Below are 19,401 nucleotides of genomic sequence, written 5' to 3'. Positions count from 1 at the left end.
TACATATAGTATACATATATATGAACATATGTGTGTATGTATATATGCATATGTATGTACATACAGTTAAATGAAATGTCTAAAACTAAAATGAAAGTATCTTAGTAAAAGCTGAATCCAGAATTCACAAGGAAACTATGAATCACCACTTCCTGATTTCCTTCCTCCAGATACTAAGGAAGCATCATCAAGAGAGGCCAGCGGGGATCCCTGGGTGGCACAGCAGTTTGGCACCTGCCTTTGGCCCAGGGCCCGATCCTGGAGACCCGGGATCGAATCCCACATCAGGCTCCTGGTGCATGGAGCCTGCTTCTCCCTCTGCCTGTGTCTCTCTCTCTCTCTCTTTCTCTCTCTCTGTGACTATCATAAATAAATAAAAATTAAAAAAAAAGAGAGGCCAGCAATCCTTTCACCACTTTTTTCATTTTCTAGGAATAACTTGGATTTTTTTTAATATTTTTATTTATTTATTTATGAGACACCCAGAGAGAAAGAGAGGCAGAGACACAGGAAGAGGGAGAAGCAGGCTCCATGCAGGGAGCCCCATGTGGGACTGGATCCCGGGTCTCCAAGACCACACCCTGAGCCAAAGGCAGATGCTCAACCACTGAGCCACCTGGGCATCCCTAGAAATAACTTGTTTTATAATTTTTTCACTCTTCTGGCAGCATTGTGATACTGGAAAGTACATGTTTAACTCAGTAGATATTCAGTGACCATATACTATGCTAGATATTGATTGATAGGGGCAGAGTTAGGCATGGATAGCACCGTGTGAATGGGTGATTTGGCACTTCCGATGTACAACACAGCAAGAGTAGCGCATACTCCTGTACAGAAGAGGAGGTAATTAACACTACCTGAAAGGGATCAGGGGTTGATTACCCAAAACATGGTCTGGAACATAGAAATACGTCTGCCAGGGAAAAAAAGAGAGAGAGAGAGAGAGAGAGAGAGAGAGAGAGAGAGAGAGAGAAGGAAGGATACAAAGATAAAGTCTTTTGGAAAGGAAGAGTACATGACAAGCAGCAGAGTTTTGGGATGCACTAAGTGAACCAAAGAACACAAGAAGTTTAGACTTCTTGTCTCCTGCAAAAAGAAAGTTAAATTGCGAGCTTATTACCAATCTTGATGTGTTGCCACAGAAAGAGCAGTTGTATTTTTAGTACCTCATCTAATGACTCTAATTCTATTCTAAGGGAGTTGAGCAGCTCATTCCAAAATCTGCTTCTCTGTTAAAAAAATCCAGTGATAATCTCCCAATTCATTAATTCACCAAATATTTACTGAACAACTTTATTATACGAGTTTCAACCTATAAAGGTAACTTTCCAAAGTCTCGTTTTCTTAAATTACTATACTTTGGAATTCCAGTCCCCCCACATTCTGGGGGGAAAAATCTCCAACTTACTGCTCTATTCCTCTAATGAATCTGTCCTCCAGCTAAAATAGGCTACTGTCTGTCTGTCCATGTCTCCACCTCTAAATTAATACTTCAGTGAAGAACATCTCACCCTCATCACATCGACGTGTGCTAAGCTTTGTCTTTATTAAATCTCGTTTTCTCTTCTACCAAGAGGATTTTCCAGAACAATTCTCCCCCCCCCCAAAAAAAATTCCCCTTTCAACTATACATGTTATGAATCTTACTGCTCAAATATTTTCTCATTATCTCTGCTACTAGATCTTAGTCATCTTTGGAATTAGAACCACATCTTACACTGCTTGTTAATCCTTTTAGTAGCCAATACAGTGTTTTGCACATCCTACTTCATATTAAATACATTGTTGGGTTTGAAATTTAGGTTGAACCTACACATTCAATTCTAGCAGAGATATTTTAATGGCATGGATAAACGTGAAAATACCTTTAAGATTCGATTAAAAGGACATGGAAGGTCAATGTGTAGGCCCAGAACTGCTTGGCCATTCTTATATAGTGACTTTCCTTTCAATTACAAGAGCTTGAGAATGAGATCCAAGCTTTTGAGCATGAAACCAACTGAATTTTATTTCTTCTGAATAATTCTAGCTTTGCCAGAACCCTGATACTTCCCATTTCTAAACTTTAGCACATTATTACTAGCATCAGGAAGGTTCTATCTCCAGATTACACTGCTCCCCTCTGCCTTCTTGGCAGCGTTATATTTGAGTTATATGAAAATCACCAAAGAAGTTCTTACTGCTGTTATGTTTTTCTATGTGCTGTGGGAAGAACTGGCACCTAAGGCTATGTCTACATTATTTATACCACTTTGATAGATTAAATCTTAACTGTACCATAGAGCTTTTAAAGACATGTCTGTAAATGTTTAAGGATTCCACAGGTGTTCATCCTAACTGCAAACAAAGACTCCTTTTTGTGGTTGAAAACAAAATTAAAATTTAACAGTGTCCTGCAAGCCACGGTTTCTACTTAAAACAGATCCTTGACTGGACATGTCAGATAGATTTGTTACTCTTGACACATATTTGGACTTCAACAAAGTAACCTACATCAATGGAAAAATTTCTGTGATCCCATACTTCTAAAATTAATCTCTCTGATGGTGACATTTCATAAGGGAACTATAATGTTGGTATGCTACCAATGTAGCAAAATCCTAAAGGACTTTCATCCTGAAATGTCCCCAAGCTCTAAAGCATTCTCAAAACTGTTTCATTCTTTTCTCTGCACTGTTACCAACACCATGGTACAACTTTGATGTGTTACTAAAAGACAAGAGCTTTATTTTTGGAAAGTATTGTTCATAGGGCCCCAGAGGACTTTTTTTTTTCCTGTTTATAACTAGAGGATCTGATTCTAGTCTTTAGACTAGAGAAACTCTAGCAAATGCTGAGTTTCTTCTGAAGCAGGTGGTAATTTCATGAATTTTCTTTAAGATAATTATATTCACCTTTGATTCAGTGAAAGAAATATATTCTCAGCTAGCTAAGGTCCGCGTCGAGTACATATCATTGATTTACTCAAAATTACAGGAGCTGTGAGATAAGCCAATGAAATATTTAACAAAAGAGAAGAAGGAAAAGCATGATGATAATTATAAGGTATGGGATTATAATCATGTTTTCCTCAATAGATAATTGAATTCTAATTGGATTTTGGTTTTTCAGATGTCATAGTTCCTAAGTAAAAATCCAGTTATTTATTGAATTCAGACTTTCACTCCTCTTTGACCCTCCTTTGTATTTTTACTCTCTCATTTCTTTTTTAGGATATTACTATGGGGATATCCCACACTCTGGAGCAGAATGAAACAAGATTTCTCTTAGAAATGCTGAATTTGAAAGGCAGAAAGAAAAGACACATATAAACATAAAACAGATTTTTAAATATTTGTCACTGGTCCTTCCTGAGTCACTGGTCCTTCACCAGTTTGGTCTTCACCTAATATTATACCCTTCGGTATGCCAACATAGAAATTAAATGTTGGGAACCCTGACTTCGCTTTGAAGACACTAGCAACATGTAACTATTTACTAATTAAGTACATTTTAGAATAAAATTAAAAATTCAGTTCCTCAATTGCACTAGCCATGTATCCAGCGTTCAATAACCACAAATGACTAGCAACCACTGTACAAGGTATTTCAGATACTGAACATGTCCATCTTCACAGAAGAATTAAAGCTGGAAATAAAGTAAGAAATTTCTAAACTACTATGCCTAAGATTAAATCACACTGATGGTCAGAATGTACTTTAAAATACATGAATACTACACATCACATATGACATACGAAAGCTTGTGGATAGAGCTAAACAAAAGAAAACAGAGTCTTAAGGAAGTACTACAGAGAATCTAAATGACTAGAGTAAATCCAGAAAAATATGAGCCCATTAAACATAAAGAAGGAAAGAAAGAATACAAAATCAGACATTTACTAATGGAAAACAAGTCTACTATATAGATAATCAACAAAACTAAAGACCGATTCTTTGAATGGGTTAATAAAAAGTCTTTGGACAGAGTAATAAAAAAGTACGAGTAACGAAGAAAAAAAGTGACAGCACAAGTTGACAATATCAGAAATGAAAATAAGGACATCAACAGATATCCTACAGACATTTTTTAAAAAGAGGATACTATTATTAAATTTATGCAAAAAATTAACAATTTCAACAAGCTATGAAATGTCCCTAATAAACACAATTTACTAAAATTGACAGAGACATTATAAATCTGCACATTCTTATGCCTAACAAAGAAATTGAGACAATTATTTTAAAATTTCTCACAAATAAAACCCCTAGTCCCAAAAAACTTCAACAAAGAATTATTTCATCTATTTCATTACTAACCCTAATATTATACTCCTCTGAAAAACAGAAAGAGAACTCCTATTTAACTTTTTATAAGGCCAGCATAACTTTGATATTAAAACATAACAAGGATATTGTAAGAAAGAAAAGGTAGAAACCAACTTCTCTCCCAAATGTAGACACAATCCTTAATAACATATTGGCAAATGTAGTCCAGACGTATATAAAAAGGATAGCTTATTTCCAAGTAGTTTCATTCTAATAATTCTAGGTTGGCTTAACATTCAAAAATCAATCCACATAATTTTAACACACAGAAAATAATGTGAAAATCATATGAACATCTCAAATAAATGAAGAAAACTCCTCTGATAAAATTCAACTTTCCTTCATGAAAAAAATGCTATTCATTTCTTGGAGATAATAGCAAGTACAATAAAGGGAAGGAAAAAATAAGTTATATTATTTCAGATCTACCAAAACTCTGATTCACTTCTGGACAGAATAACAGTTGATACAACCAACCCCCTTTGGAAACTCTTGGGAAATGTCCACCAACACCAAATAAATGGATACACACAACTCAACAATTCTACTCCCCCTTGGTACATACCCAATAGATTCTCTAAATGACATTTATGATAATGTTTACAGAGCACATTTTTTATAATATAAACTGGAAAACTGCTCAATTGCTCATGAATGGTGATATATTCATGTAACAGAATACCATACAGTAGTAAGAATAGACAAATAGCAACTGCATAGCTATATGGATCAATCTCACAACATAATATAAAACAAAAGAATACACCCAAGCAGAGTACATACTGTGGGATTCCAGATACATAAAGACCACAAATCTGCAAAACTAATCTGTGATGTTAGAAGACAGTATACCACCAACTGGGGTGGTAGTGAAAGGATAACTACGAAGGTAAGAACAGTAACTTCATAAAAGAGAAACCTCTCAGACACCACCTTAACCTGAGATCAAAGTTCACATAACCATAAATAAGACAAAAATAATATGATGTCCCTTGGTATGATTCATTAAGAAGGACACATCACTTGTTTTTTTTTTCCAAAACTGCACACCCCAAACCTAATCAAAAGAAAACATCAAGTGAACTCTAAAGAACATTCTACAAAATGTCTGTTGCAAAAATGCCATCCTCAAAAAAAGACAAAGACTGAGGAAGGAACAGTTAGATACCTCAAAATTTTTAAAAACAGCGGACTGGACATTGAGCTAGGGAATGACCGAAGGGGCTATAGAAGACATTTGTGGAACAATGAACAGTTTGAACATGGACTATGGATTATGTCACAACACTGTATCAAATTATGATGTTAATTTTTCTATAATGTTAATTATATGTTGTTACATGATAGAATGTCCATTTTCCTAGGAAATACTGAAATATCTATGGGAAAGGGAAAATGATGTCTCTAATACATCATTAGAAAAATATTATTGCATGCACACGTATGCATATGTATACTGATACATGTGTGCATACAGAGAAAATAATTAAGAAACTAAGGTAAAATATAGTGGATTCCTAAATCTGGGTAAAGAATATAATAGGAACTCTTTGGATTCTTCTCTCAATTCTAAGTTTGAAGCTGTATCGAATAAAAAGTATTTTTTAAAAAGATTAAGGGATGAAGGGTTTTACCATCTTCTGTAGATTGCTGTGGATGGAAAAATGAGATTGCAGAGACATCCTAAAATTGACTGTTCAGGAATCCAATCATGATAATGTTCAAGGAGGCTAACTCATGTTAACTAAGCTCATAAGAAACTGATACATCAAGTGGAATGCCAGTTTATTAATTTAACAACAAAAAAATGATACTGCTAAATGGGATGTAAGGCTTGTGTGAGCATAGCTGTTACATTTTTCTTCTTGGCAGATGTAGATGGAAAATTACTCGATTATCAGAGGACTGCTTTGTGAGCCAGGTTCAGCGCATACACAGTCAGGTTAAGTGTATCAGGTGCTTAATGTTCAGGTGCTGAGAGTCTAATATACCAATTTCATAAACATTCTTTTTACCAAGAAGATCTTACTTCAAAACTGCCTTTTTGCCTACAGTTAATTATATACATTATGCTTGATTTTACAATTAAACTCTGTGTCAGGAAGGTCCTGTTTAGATCCAGCCTACAGACTGTATGTATTTTAAGCTCCTGTCCAGTCTGGAAAATCAGGACTTATTTTCACTATAGCTAAGAATGTCCTCATATTTCTTATTAACACAAGTAGAAGAAACAAATTCAAATGTGAAAGCTTGAAATGATGAGTTTTTTTGGCAAAACATTTTCACTAAATATAGAATTCTGGGCTGACATTTTCCTTCCGTACTTTAAAATTTTAGTTTGTCTCCTGATCTCCATTGTTTCTGAAGAGTTGTCAGCCACCATTCATACTGCTTTTCCTCTGTATATATTGTTCTCTGGCGGCTTTAAAGATAATCTATTTAAATCACATTGGGCAACATGTTAAGTAAACTGATCTTACAACGTGGAGTAAATATATTAAGTCAGGAATATTTCTATAAACTCCATTAATAAGAATTCCATATTTGTGTTAGATTCATACTTTAAAAGTAATTTTAATGATCTTCCAAGTCAAAACCGTAGAGCGTTTAATATAGGTTCTATATTTAAATCATAAACATGTTAACAATATACTTTTTGCAAGAATGTAAAATTGTTTGAATTGTTGGCTGTGTAAATCTTAGATACTTACCCTATATGCTTCCATGTGAAACACTGATGCTCATCAGCAGCATATAATCAAATTATGGACTCAGTGTCCAGCTGAAATTACAGAAAGTTCAAATATATTACGTGAAGGAGGACACTGCAAATTCCTAGCCTAGTGTTATGTTTAACATGCATGTTATACATTCGCATGTGTGCTGTCACTAGACAGGTATTTAAGACATTGCACAGAAAATGTAGTATCTGCTGAGTTTTTCTAGGTAACTTGGACTCCAGGCAGGATGCAGTTTTTCTGATCTAAAGGGTCTATTTCTAGACTCTCTATTCTTTCCATTGATGTTTACATGACTGCCACAATCATCCCATTGGTGTAATTTTACAGTAAATATGGAAGCCTGCAATGTAGGTATTCCAATTTTCTACGCTTTCAAATCTATGAACATGGTATATTGTTCCATCTATCTAGATTTTATTTCATTTCTGGTAGCATTGTCTGATTATTTTTGTTCTACAGTTCTTTTTAATAGGCCAACCTGTAATTCTATGTGTAGCAAACGTTTTGCCAAAATAAACAAACAAACAAACAAATAAATAATCATTCCAAGCTTTCCATTTGAGTTTGTTAAATAATTTATCCCTAAGTTGGGCAGCCAGGGTGGCTCAGGGGTTTAGTGCTGCCTTCAGCTCAGGGCCTGATCCTGGATATCTGGGATCCAGTCCCACGTCGGGCTCCCTGCATGGAGCCTGCTTCTCCCTCTGCCTGTGTCTCTGCCTCCTCTCTCTCTCTCTCTCTCTCTCTCTCATGAATAAATAAATATTTAAAAAATATTTATCCCTAAGTCTTCTGTATTTTTCAATGCTAATACAAATGCTATCAATTCTTAAATTCTGTATACTCAAGCACTTATATACCTAGTATATTGAAGAGAAATTGTGTTAAAACTAGACCCTGTAATGTGACCTTAAGTAGTTTTATTAGGTTTGTAGATTAAGCAGGATTTTCCTTGTACCTAAATATGTTAACTGAAAATAAAGACAATTTCCTTTTTTTTCCAATCTCCACACAATCTCTCTCTCTCTCTCTCTCTCTCTCTCACTCACACACACACACACACACACACACACACACACTTCACTACTCAACTAGGTATTAACAAATTTATTCTTAAAGGATCACATAGTAAATATTTTAAACCAACTAGTTATATTTTCTGCTACATTCAACTGTACCATGAAGATAGAAGCAACCATAAACAATATGTAAACAAATTGGTATCACTATATTCCATTAAAATTTTACTTCCAAAAACAAGTGACTGGCCTGCAAGCTGGAGTTTGCTGACCCGTGATCTAGGACTTCCAGAAAATGCTAAATAAAAGTGATGAGAAGGGGGCATCCTTCCCTATTTCTCATCCAAAGAGAAAAATGCTCAATCTTTCCTCCGCTAAACTGGTTATAGTTTCGCTTTGATTACATAGATGGTAATTTCCTTTATCAAGTTTTCCAATCCATAAAAGATAAACGTCTCCATTTATTTAGATTTCCTTTACTTAGGTTAAACAAAATTGCTTCTATCATTAAAATGCTATGAGAAAAAAAAATGCTATGAGTTTTCCATAAATAGGTGTTCATTGAATTTCATCAAATATTGTGTAACTATAAAGGATACAGTTTTTTCTCTTTTATACTAATAATATGATAAATTATTGGATCTTCAAAGATAAACCAATTTTGTATCATTAGGATAAATTCCAATTGGTCATGGTTTATTATCTTTTTGATAAGCTACTGGATTTGTTGTCCTAACATTTAAAAAATCGTGTACCCAAGTTCATATGGATATCAAATTTTAAGTTTATTTTATTGCAATGCCTCTTTGCCTAGCTTTGGTATCAGGATGATACTACCTTCATACAATGACCTGGCAAGTGCTCAGATCTATCCTGGTTCTGAAAAAAGTTGTATGTATGATTGGCACTAATTACTCCTTAAAACTTTAATGAATTTACTAGCAATGCTAAACTTGAAATTTTCCTACTGGGAGTCTTTTCAACTATAAATTTAATACTATTGGATATAAAACTTTTTTTTTTCCTTCAGCCCATTTTGGTTAAGTGTTCCTTTTAACAATTTTTTTCCATTTTACCTAAGTATGTTTCACATACTGGCATAAAAATTCATAATATTTACTTATTAAAATGTTAACAGATAAAGTTCTACACCTATGTCTCTCTCTCTGGTTCCTTCTATCAATAATGTGTTTTCTCAGAGTGCCTGGGTGACTCAGTTGGTTAAACATCTGCCTTCAGCTCAGGTCATGATTCCAGGGTCCTGGGATGGAGCCCTACCTCACACTTCCTGCTTGGTGGGGAGTCTGCTTCTCTTTCTCTCTCCCTCTGCCCCTCCCCACCGCTTGTTCTTTCCCTCCCTCCAATAAATAACATCTTAAAAACATAATAATGTGTTTTCTCTATTTTTCCCTGGATCACTCTGGAGATTTATCAGATTTATCAGAATCATGACTTGAGCTAAAGGCAGATGCTTAACTGACTGGTCACCCAGGCACCCCTTTTATTCCTAGTTCCTTTTACTTCTAGTAATATTGTCTTCAAGTCTCACTTTCTAGTATCAATATTACTACCTCCTTATTATTAGAGTGAGGGTTTTCTTGCTATATTACTGTTTGTTTTGTCAGTGTTCACTCTTCTTTGGGGATGAAAATATATTCACATTTCATCTCAGCTATTGGGTTATTAGATATATATTAATGTTTTACTTTTAGAAGTTTATCCAGCACTTATAATAGGTTTAACTTGTCAGAATCTACCCTTAAGATTACATTATGTCATGTATAAGGTAAGATCCTTATAACAATATATTTATATTTCTAATCTTATCATTTTTTCTTTGTGTATAAAAAACACTAATTATTATTTTGCTTTAAATGGTCAGTTGTCTTTTAAAGAAATTAAGACAATAAAGATTTTATAGTTATCATCACATGTACTAATTCTATTGCTCTTTTTGTTCCTTTATATGGCTTCAGATTCAGTCTGGCCTCATATGCTTTCACCTGAAGAACCATATTTAGCATTCTCTACCTCTTTCTCACTATCTGAAAATTTTATTTAATTTTACCTTTTTTTTTTTGGAAAGATATTTTTGCCCATTATAGAAATTTAGCACTTTGACTTTCCCTTTTAGCACTTTGAAGGGTCTGTTTCATGGTCTATTTGCATTGTTATCAGTTTTTTGTTTGTTTGAGTAGAGTTACCACACAGTGTTATATTAGTTTCAGGTGCACAACATAGGGATTCAACAAGTTTATACATTATGCTTTGTTCACAACAAATGTAGCAATAGTCTGTCTCCATACATCACTATTGCAGTATCATTGACTATATGTCCTATGCTGTGCCTTTTATTGCCATAATTTATTCATTCCATAAGTGGAAGCCTGTATCTCCCACTGCTCTTCACCCATTTTGGCCAACCTCCACCCTCCTCCCCTCTGGCAACCATCAGTTTGTTCTCTGTATTTAGAAGTCTGATTCTTCTTTTTTGTTTGTTCATTCATTTAATTTTTATTTTGTTTTGTTTAGATTCCATTTATGAATGAAATAATATAATATACCTGTTAGAATGGCTAAAATCAAAAAGACAAGAAATAACAAGTATTGGTGAGGATGTGGAGAAAAAGGAACCCTTATACACTATTAGTGAGAATGTAAATTGATACAACCACGTGGAAAACAGTATGGAGGCTCCTCAAAAAAATAAAAATGGAAATGCTGTTAGATCCAATAATTCCACTATCAGGTATTTACCCAAAGGAAAAAAAAAACACTGGGGCAACTGAGTGGTTCAGTTGGTTAAGCACTCAACTCTTACCTGGATCTAGCCCAGGTCATGATCTCATAGGTCATGGGTCAGGAGATTGGGCCTCACCCCACCCCTGTGTTCAGTAAGTCTGATTGAGATTTTCTCCCTCTATCCTTCCCCTCACTTGAGCACATGTACTCTCTCTCAAATAAATAAATAAATAAATAAATAAATAAATAAATAAATATCTTTAAAAAAATACTAATTTGAAAAGAAATGCAACCCTATGCATACTGCAGCATTATATATAATAGCCAAGATATGGCAACAATCTAAGTGTTCTTCAATAGACAAACGAATAAGGAAGATAAGGCATATAAACACATAAACACACACACACACACACACACAATGTTACATTATGCAGCCATAAAAAAGGCTGAGATCTTGCCATTTGAGACAACATGGATAGGCCCAAACAGTATTATGCTCTTAATGCAACATCTGCATTATTTTTGTTCTGTAGTATCTAATGTGTGTCCTTTCTCTTGCTATTTTTAAGATTTTTTTAAATCACTGGATCAGTAATTTGATTATGATTTCTTCATGTGGTTTTTATTTTATTTGCTCTGCTTAGAGTCATCAGCATCCTAGATTTGTGAATTCATACTTTTTATCAAATTTTGAAAACACTGGTCAATATTTTAAAAATATTTTTCAGTCTTAGTTATTCCTTGTCTTCTGGGACTCCAATTATATGTATGTTTTTTCAATTGGCATTACCCTACCCTGAGATCTTTGCTTCAGTTTGGACAGTTTCTATTGTAGTTCAATCTATGTTCTCAGTTCATTAGTCTTTTTTTCTGCTGTCTCTATCCCGTAGTAAGCCTGTCTAATGAATTCTTCATTATAGATATTCTATCTTCTAGCTCTAGAGTTTCCAGTTCACATAGTTTTAATTTCTCTTCTCATTATGGTCATGTTTTCATTTAATTAGTAAGTATATTTCTAATAACTTTTTTAAAGCTCTAATTTCCAAATTCATCTATTTTCTCTCTGGCTGCATTTCAATTAACTGATATTTTTGCTATTTCTGCATCATATTTTTATGTTTCTTTGTATGCCTACTGACTGTTGAGTGGGTGAGAGGCCTTGTGAATACTATGCTATGAGTGTCCGGATTTTATAGCATTTTTTTAGAAAGTTTTAAATTTTGTTATGAGCAGCAGCTGAATTACTCATGGATTAGTCTGATATATATATATATATATATATATATATATATATATATATTCATGACATGTTTTTGAGATTTCTTTAGGACTTGTTTAAGAGTAATCTTTACTCAAACATAATTTGGACTTACTTTCTGGTGTCCTACAGTATGCCTCAGGTGCCCAAAGATTCTGCATGACAGGAAGATCTCAACTTTGTATGAGCTCTGGGAATTATTTGACTTCCAGCACCCTGATAATTGTCTCATCAGGTTTCACTCTGCACACACATACATTATTATTCAGCAATGGACTGAAGGAGAGCCCATGAATATTTCAGGAATTCTTTTCCTCATAGTTCCCAGCTCTTTAATGCTCTGTTTTGCAAACTGAAGCTGCTTCAACCTCCCCTGAGTCCCTGTGTTAGGATTCAGAAAGTGATTCCACGTAGAATACCAGGGATATCACAGGGCACACCTCATTTATTTTCTCCTCTTAGAGTTCACAGTTCTATATTGTCTGTTATCCAATATCTGAAATCAGTTCTTGTATATCTCAATCAATTTTCTAGTTGTTTACAGTGGTAGGGCAAGACTAATACCAGTTACTCCATCATGGTGGAAGTACAAGAATTCTACAAATGTTAATGTGTATTATAATGTTAGTTCTACATAAACTAACATTTTTCCAATTCTGGGAAGATTATACATCTTTTCTTAATTACTCAGCCCTAAGATACCACAAATTGTATGGTTAAACCCTCTCGACACTTAAGACTTTTCTCCTCACTCCTACTTATAGCTGATACACTTGATTTTCCTGGCTTATTTTTTTCTTGATGGTGTCTTTCAAACCTACTTATTTCCTTTTCCACTTCCATCTTAAATATATTCAGCTTGGGCAACTGCCAAAATCTCCGGTTGTTCTTAACTTACAACTATTTCTTTTTAACAAGTAATTTCAAGTACAATTCTTCATATACCATTTTCATCGTGACCCTGGCATACTCAATCTGACCAACAATCTAGAGTGGCTTTATGTAATTTTTTTTTTATTTATGATAGTCACAGAGAGAGAGAGAGAGAGAGAGAGAGAGAGGCAGAGACACAGGCAGAGGGAGAAGCAGGCTCCATGCACCGGGAGCCCGACGTGGGATTCGATCCCGGGTCTCCAGGATTGCACCCTGGGCCAAAGGCAGGCGCCAAACCGCTGCACCACCCAGGGATCCCCTAGAGTGGCTTTATGGTCTACTACTTCCAATATCATCTGCCTGTCCCCTCACAGGAAGTGTACATGGAGAGCATTACTATCAAGCAAGACTACTGGCCATTTATTCATCCATCCATCCATCCATCCATCCATCCATTCATCTAACATTTCTATTATACCAAGTACTTTGTTATGCACTAAAGAATCAAAAGTAACTCAATCTGGCAGGAACCCAAACAAATATTATAAATATAGTGACAGTACAAAGATAAAAATACTCAGAGTAAATTTTACCACCCTACACTGGTCATTCAATGAAAGATTCATAGCATTAATGGCTATGCTTAATCCTAAAATATGAGTAGCAGTGGAGAAGGCATTCAAGGCAAAAAAAATAGCATAAGAACAGGGACACAGAAGGGAGATACACCATGACATGGTGGCAACTACAGTTTATATGTTCCATTAGCATAAAGTCAAAGGCAGAAGGAATAGAAAATATGGCCAGAATGTATACAGGAAGAAGTTCAAGGAACCAATTGTTTATTACATTTCAAAGATGGGAATTTAATAAGTTGCTGAAGGATTCTTAAATTTTTTTTTTATTTACGATAGTCATACAGAGAGAGAGAGAGGCAGAGACACAGGCAGAGGGAGAAGCAGGCTCCATGCACCGGGAGCCCGACGTGGGATTCGATCCCGGGTCTCCAGGATCGCGCCCTGGGCCAAAGGCAGGCACCAAACCGCTGCGCCACCCAGGGATCCCTGCTGAAGGATTCTTAAACAAGAAAGTGACATGTTCAGATTGTTGTTTTACAAAAAAATCACTCTGGTTATATTTAAGATAAATTTTAGTGGGACAGGAATGGAGGCATGGAAGTTGTTAACTGAAAGTCTTCGCAAGTGAAAAGTCTGAATTATACTAGTGTAATAAAGATAGAGAGAGAGGAATGATGATAAACCTAACATTATATATTAAGTTACAGTACATGAGGGGTAAAAGTGTGACTGAAGTACCAAGGGTGACTCACCTTTCTAGATTTAGTTCCAGCTGAGTGGATAACTGTGTCATCTACTTGAGAGGACACAATTAACATAAAAGGAAGAGCATATTAAAGAGTGGTTAAAAGAGGATTATTTGTCTGGACATCTGAAGTACCCATGAGACAGCCAGCTGAAAAGGTCACATATGTCATTAGATAGGCCCAAAGAATATAAAAACTTGAAAGCCATCATCCCATAGTAGGTAGCTGAAGCTATGAGAGAAAGTAAAATGCCCAAGAGACAGTGTGTGAAATGAAAGAAGAGCGTCAGCATTTAGAGGTCCGGGAAGGGCAGAGCAGCAGTGTTTCAGCTGAAGTGAAAATAAATTGGCTATAAAACATCACTTGTATTTTTATTCCACATCCTCCTGAGGTAAGGGATATAAAATGCATACTTCATTAATTAGAGTGGCCTTAGATTGGCTTTATCCCATAATGTGGCAGCCAGCTGAACCACGAATGCCCCTACAAACACAAGGAGTTGAAGTATCCCTCTTATCATTTCCATCTTCCAGGGGGTACACTCTGTATTCTTCCTAAAACTGCAGAGTCTATGCCTCAGATTCTTAGCGATCTCAGTTAAGCCCCCCTCTCCTGATTGGAAGTAGAGTGGGAACATCCTACGCTCCTTCTCTTCAAAAGAAGTTGTGCCTCAAAGTATATTAACCACTGTGCCTAAACCTTTTCCTCAATCTCCCCTTGTTAATATTTTCTTTAATCTCCTCAACACAACGAGGGCTTTAAGAGTCAATCAATTAATTCTTGCCTTCCTTTGGAACTGATTCAGTATCTCCCTTATTATAGGATATCTATTGTCTCTTGGGGCCTCTATTATAATTTCTTCTGTAACATCTGTCTCCTCCACAGGAGCATGAGCTCCTAAATAAGAAGGCCGGTATGTTTTATCTTTGTATCCTGTCTTTAGTGCAAGAAGTAGGAAAACCCTAGTGTTGAAATGAACATCTACGAGTGAAGAAATGACTTTCTAGAGTATGACATTTGAAACCCTGTTTGGTGGATTTAAAGTCACTGGTAAAGAAAAGCATATTTAATTATTTGGGGCAGAGAGAAAGAGTGTCTCTCAAATTCAGAAAAGGATTAATTGTGTTGATAAAGGCAGATCTTTTAAGTAGGCTCCTTGCCAGCATGGAGCCCAATGTGGGGCCTGAACCCATGACCCTGAGATCAAGACTTAAACTGAGATAAAGAGTCAGACGCTCAGCCAACTGAGCCATCCAGATGCTCTAACAGATCTTTTAATGCAGTAATTTGAAGCTGATGATAGATCCCTATCAAAACCTCAAACTGCAGAGATTTATGAATGGACATTACAAAAGGGGATGGTAGGCTCAGAGTTCAAAAGGATGGCTGTAATAATGATACTAAAATGAAGGTAATGTACTGATCAATCTTCAAGGCATAATTCCAGAACTCACTCTTAAATATAGGTTTGGGTTTTGTTTTTGTTTTGTTTTGTTTTGTTTTACTATGAAAGGAGATTTTTCCAGATTCTTAAGAAGTACATTTTTTCCAAACAAAAATTTATATATCTAAAAATATGTACATCTTTAAATAAACACTCTGAAATACTGGCCCATTTCTTCCAAAAAGGCTTAGATGGTGGACATTATTTGATGAACTAGTAAACAAATTTAGTTCTGAATTCAGGACTACCATGCACAAGAAAATGCAACCTACTTTTCACAACTAAAATCTGAAATAACAATATCTTATCCAAGAGACCAACATAATTCATTTTTCATTCTGATGGATATCTCATTTATTAGGCACAGAATTCACTGTGCTCCAGTGCCAAGAATTACTAAGCAACAGAACATATGTAGGCGGATGTGATGTTTGCATATTCACACAATATGACATTTACACCAAGATCAGAAGTATAGTATTACTGAAAGAGAGGAACAGTAATAGAACAAGAGGTAGTAATATTCTTTTATTTTATAAGGTACCATTCACAAAAGTCTCTCCATGATCTTAATAAGTAGCCCTCTTCTATAGAGAGCAAACAAATCCGGGAGGGACATTCACAACTCCCCATTTAGTTTCTCCTAAATGCCAAAAAGGAAAACATGCTGCTTGAAGCAATTTTTTTATGCCTTCTATAGCATAACACCTAGTATGGCGTGAATACAGGAATTGCCTATCAGCCTGAGCAGAATACTAACTGTTTTACAGCATCAAAATTAGGAAATATTCCAGAGTGTTCTACTCAAGACATTTCCCTGGGGACCCTGAAACCTGGCAACTTTCTCTGATAGGCAGCTACTTCTGTTCCCATGCTGCCTCTCTGCTAAATACAGGAACTAAAGATGACAATAAGGTTGAATAAATGTGACTATTTCCTCACAGGGTAAAACAACAAGCTCTCAATGCCAAACAATACATGAGCCAGTCCAGTTCAGACTGCTGTGTGGCTTAAGGCAGTTAAGCCACCACAATCTGGTCTTCCTTTGCAACAAACTATTCACATGCCCATTCCAGTTGTACAATTTCAACTTTTAATGCAATTCAAATGCAGATTAAGTGAAAAAAGAAATGTTTTCAAAGGAAAATCTTGAACACCTCACCAAGCAAGACAGGCCATTCTACACATTATCAATAATTCTTAGTGAAACATGATATTTTATGTAGGTTAACTTTCTGAGTTTAACCAGAGGTACATATATCTTTAAAATATAAAATATTTCTTCATATTTTTGTCTAAGTATCCTTGACCCATACCCTTTTATGGTTTTCCTGGTGGACACCATTAGATTTCGAGACAGAAAAGTTTCCTCTTTTGTAGCATTCTGCTACAATGATTTATTCACTAAATTTATTTTTAAAAGAGCAAAAAATTCTTGAAGAGGTGGACCCTTCCTTCCTTCCCAGTAAACAGATTTTATAATGGCTTTCATAATTTGCTTAAAGATTTAAATACGCCAGCTACATCTCCTAGAAGATCTCTTCTTATTCATCACTGTCAGAGTAACTGCACCAAACTACTCTTTGAAGGTAGCTGGGATAGCAACCCTTTCTCTTGTGCAGTAAGATTCCAGGTTCATTATAAGCATGCCACTATCCTGATTTTCACTTGGTCCTAATATGGGGTTTACAAAAGGAGTAAGAAAATTAAAAGGAAGCTAGCAACAATTGCTATATATTTTTTTAGAATTGCCTAAGTTTTCAAATCACAATAGTAAACTAACAACACCCGTATCTGTAAAGATTCCCATCAATATAGCAGGAATAGGGTAGCTATCATCACAGGGAAAGCTGAACAGTCGCTGGAATTTGTTAGAATGAAGCTTTGTGCACTATCCCCACATGGTCTTTGTCAACTGGATTGATTTCCATAACTGGGAATAGTCCTATAAAAGGATGGCTCATCTCTCCTGTGTTTAGATGGACCTGAGAGTTATTTCATATTAAAAAAATCCAATATAGAAAAATTTTATCTTCAAATTATTTTTAAGTAGTAAACTAAACTATTTTCAAATAAAGGCCCCAGGAGTGAGAAGGGGTAGGGGTCATTCTGAGAACAAAACAAAAGTATATTTGAAGTACTCTCAGAAAAATACTTCTACTCTTAAATCTCCAGAAGTATTTAATAATAATGATAACAATAAAAGTCCTCTGTTCTCTGAATAAAGGATTACAAACACACAAATAAAAGATCATTTACAGCAAACTCACCTGCTTCACTTGTTCCTGGGCTTCATCCGAGATTTCCTGAATAGAAGTTGCAAAGCTGAGGACCAGGTGTCTGGCTTTTTAACAAACTTGTACGGTCATTTTGCTGCACCCTATATATTGGAAAACTCTAGATAAAAACTTGAAAACTAGAAATTAATGTTATCAAACTATTCTAATGATAATCACATGATTTTGGAGTCACGAGGATTCATCACTATAATAGCTACCCTTCTATTTCTTTCTGCAGGATGGTCTTCCTGTTGCTCTGGTCCCCTATTTGGGGAAGAGCAGCATGACCTTTTCCTTCCCCATCCAGCAAGCTTTATTTGTTGTGAATCCCAGTCCTCAGGACCCTTCTGTCCTCCAAGCAATGGTTCTTATAGTCCCAGGCCCAACAACTGCCAGTTTACCTGGAACGTGTTAGAAATGCAAACTCTTGGGCTCCTCTGCAGATCTTCAGAATCAGAAAGTCTGGAGGTGGGGCATGGAAACCTTTTGTTAAACTAGGCTTCAGGTGATTGTGATGTGTGCTGGTGTTTGAGAAACACGGCTACAGAACTATGAAATTAGCCGGAGAAAATACATCAACATATATTAATTATAGATACCATCTCTCCCAGATAACATTTGCATTTTAACAGAGGCCTTCCTCACAGATGCAAACGGCAAAGGATTAGTGGGAAAGAGTTCTGGGACCATAGATGCTAAAAGGGAGCTACTTTGAACCACGAAGCCCTGTTCAAATTACAGCTTTTAAGCAATTGTGACTACTTTCAGCCTAAAAGCAAGGTCTAGAGAAATAGGTCTCACCCCTTGTTTAAAATGAAATCACTTGAAGTGTTTTGTTTTTATTTCCATTTTTTGTTTTTACCTTAAAATAATTTCTAGGCTAGGAGCTCCCCAGGTGAATCTAATACGTAACTGATATATCATCAAGTTTGAGTCCCAGCAGCGTTAGTCGGGCGTGGGGGGGGGGGGGGAGAGAAGTTGTGTGTGTGTGTGGGGGGGGAATCTCAAACTTTAGCCTACATCAGAATCATCTGGAGGAAGTGTCACCCCATGGACTGCTGAGCCCAGCCCAAGCAATTCTGAGTCAATAGGTCGGGTATTGAGCAGAGAACTTGGATTTCTAAGTATTTTGTTGCTGCTGGTTCTGGAAGCACCATCTGAGAATCACTGTAGTAACCCACGCTGTCAATCCCATTTGCCTGAAGTAGAGCAATAGATAGTGAGTGGGCCTATAGCCGGTGGATGTGAAATGCAGTCAGGGTAATACTTAAGTTCACGCATTTGTGAGCTGTCTCATTTACTCCTGTAACAAATACTGGTACATGCGCCTACTACCTCTTCTCTTTTTTTATTCTTCAGCCAGAGCTTCTGTAAACACAGAAAACACTGACATCAAAAGGAAATTCAATT

General features: G+C 35.8%; 1 long non-coding RNA gene across 1 annotated transcript in view; it reads right to left on the bottom strand.

The window, feature by feature from the left end:
• Positions 1-18,396, bottom strand: part of LOC129514566 (uncharacterized) — a 332,901-nt gene extending 314,505 nt beyond the window's left edge. Inside the window, exon 1 of the long non-coding RNA XR_008665455.1 lies at positions 17,983-18,396. This is a non-coding gene — a long non-coding RNA (uncharacterized LOC129514566). The remainder of the gene's footprint in view (positions 1-17,982) is intronic.
• Between the last annotated feature and the right edge of the window lie 1,005 nt (positions 18,397-19,401).

This window comes from Nyctereutes procyonoides, unplaced genomic scaffold, assembly GCF_905146905.1.
Source record: "Nyctereutes procyonoides isolate TBG_1078 unplaced genomic scaffold, NYPRO_anot_genome, whole genome shotgun sequence".
NCBI classification, from domain to species: Eukaryota; Metazoa; Chordata; class Mammalia; order Carnivora; family Canidae; genus Nyctereutes; species Nyctereutes procyonoides.
The sequence above is the reverse complement of the archived record's forward strand: the minus strand, read 5'-3'. Positions and strand labels throughout refer to the sequence as shown.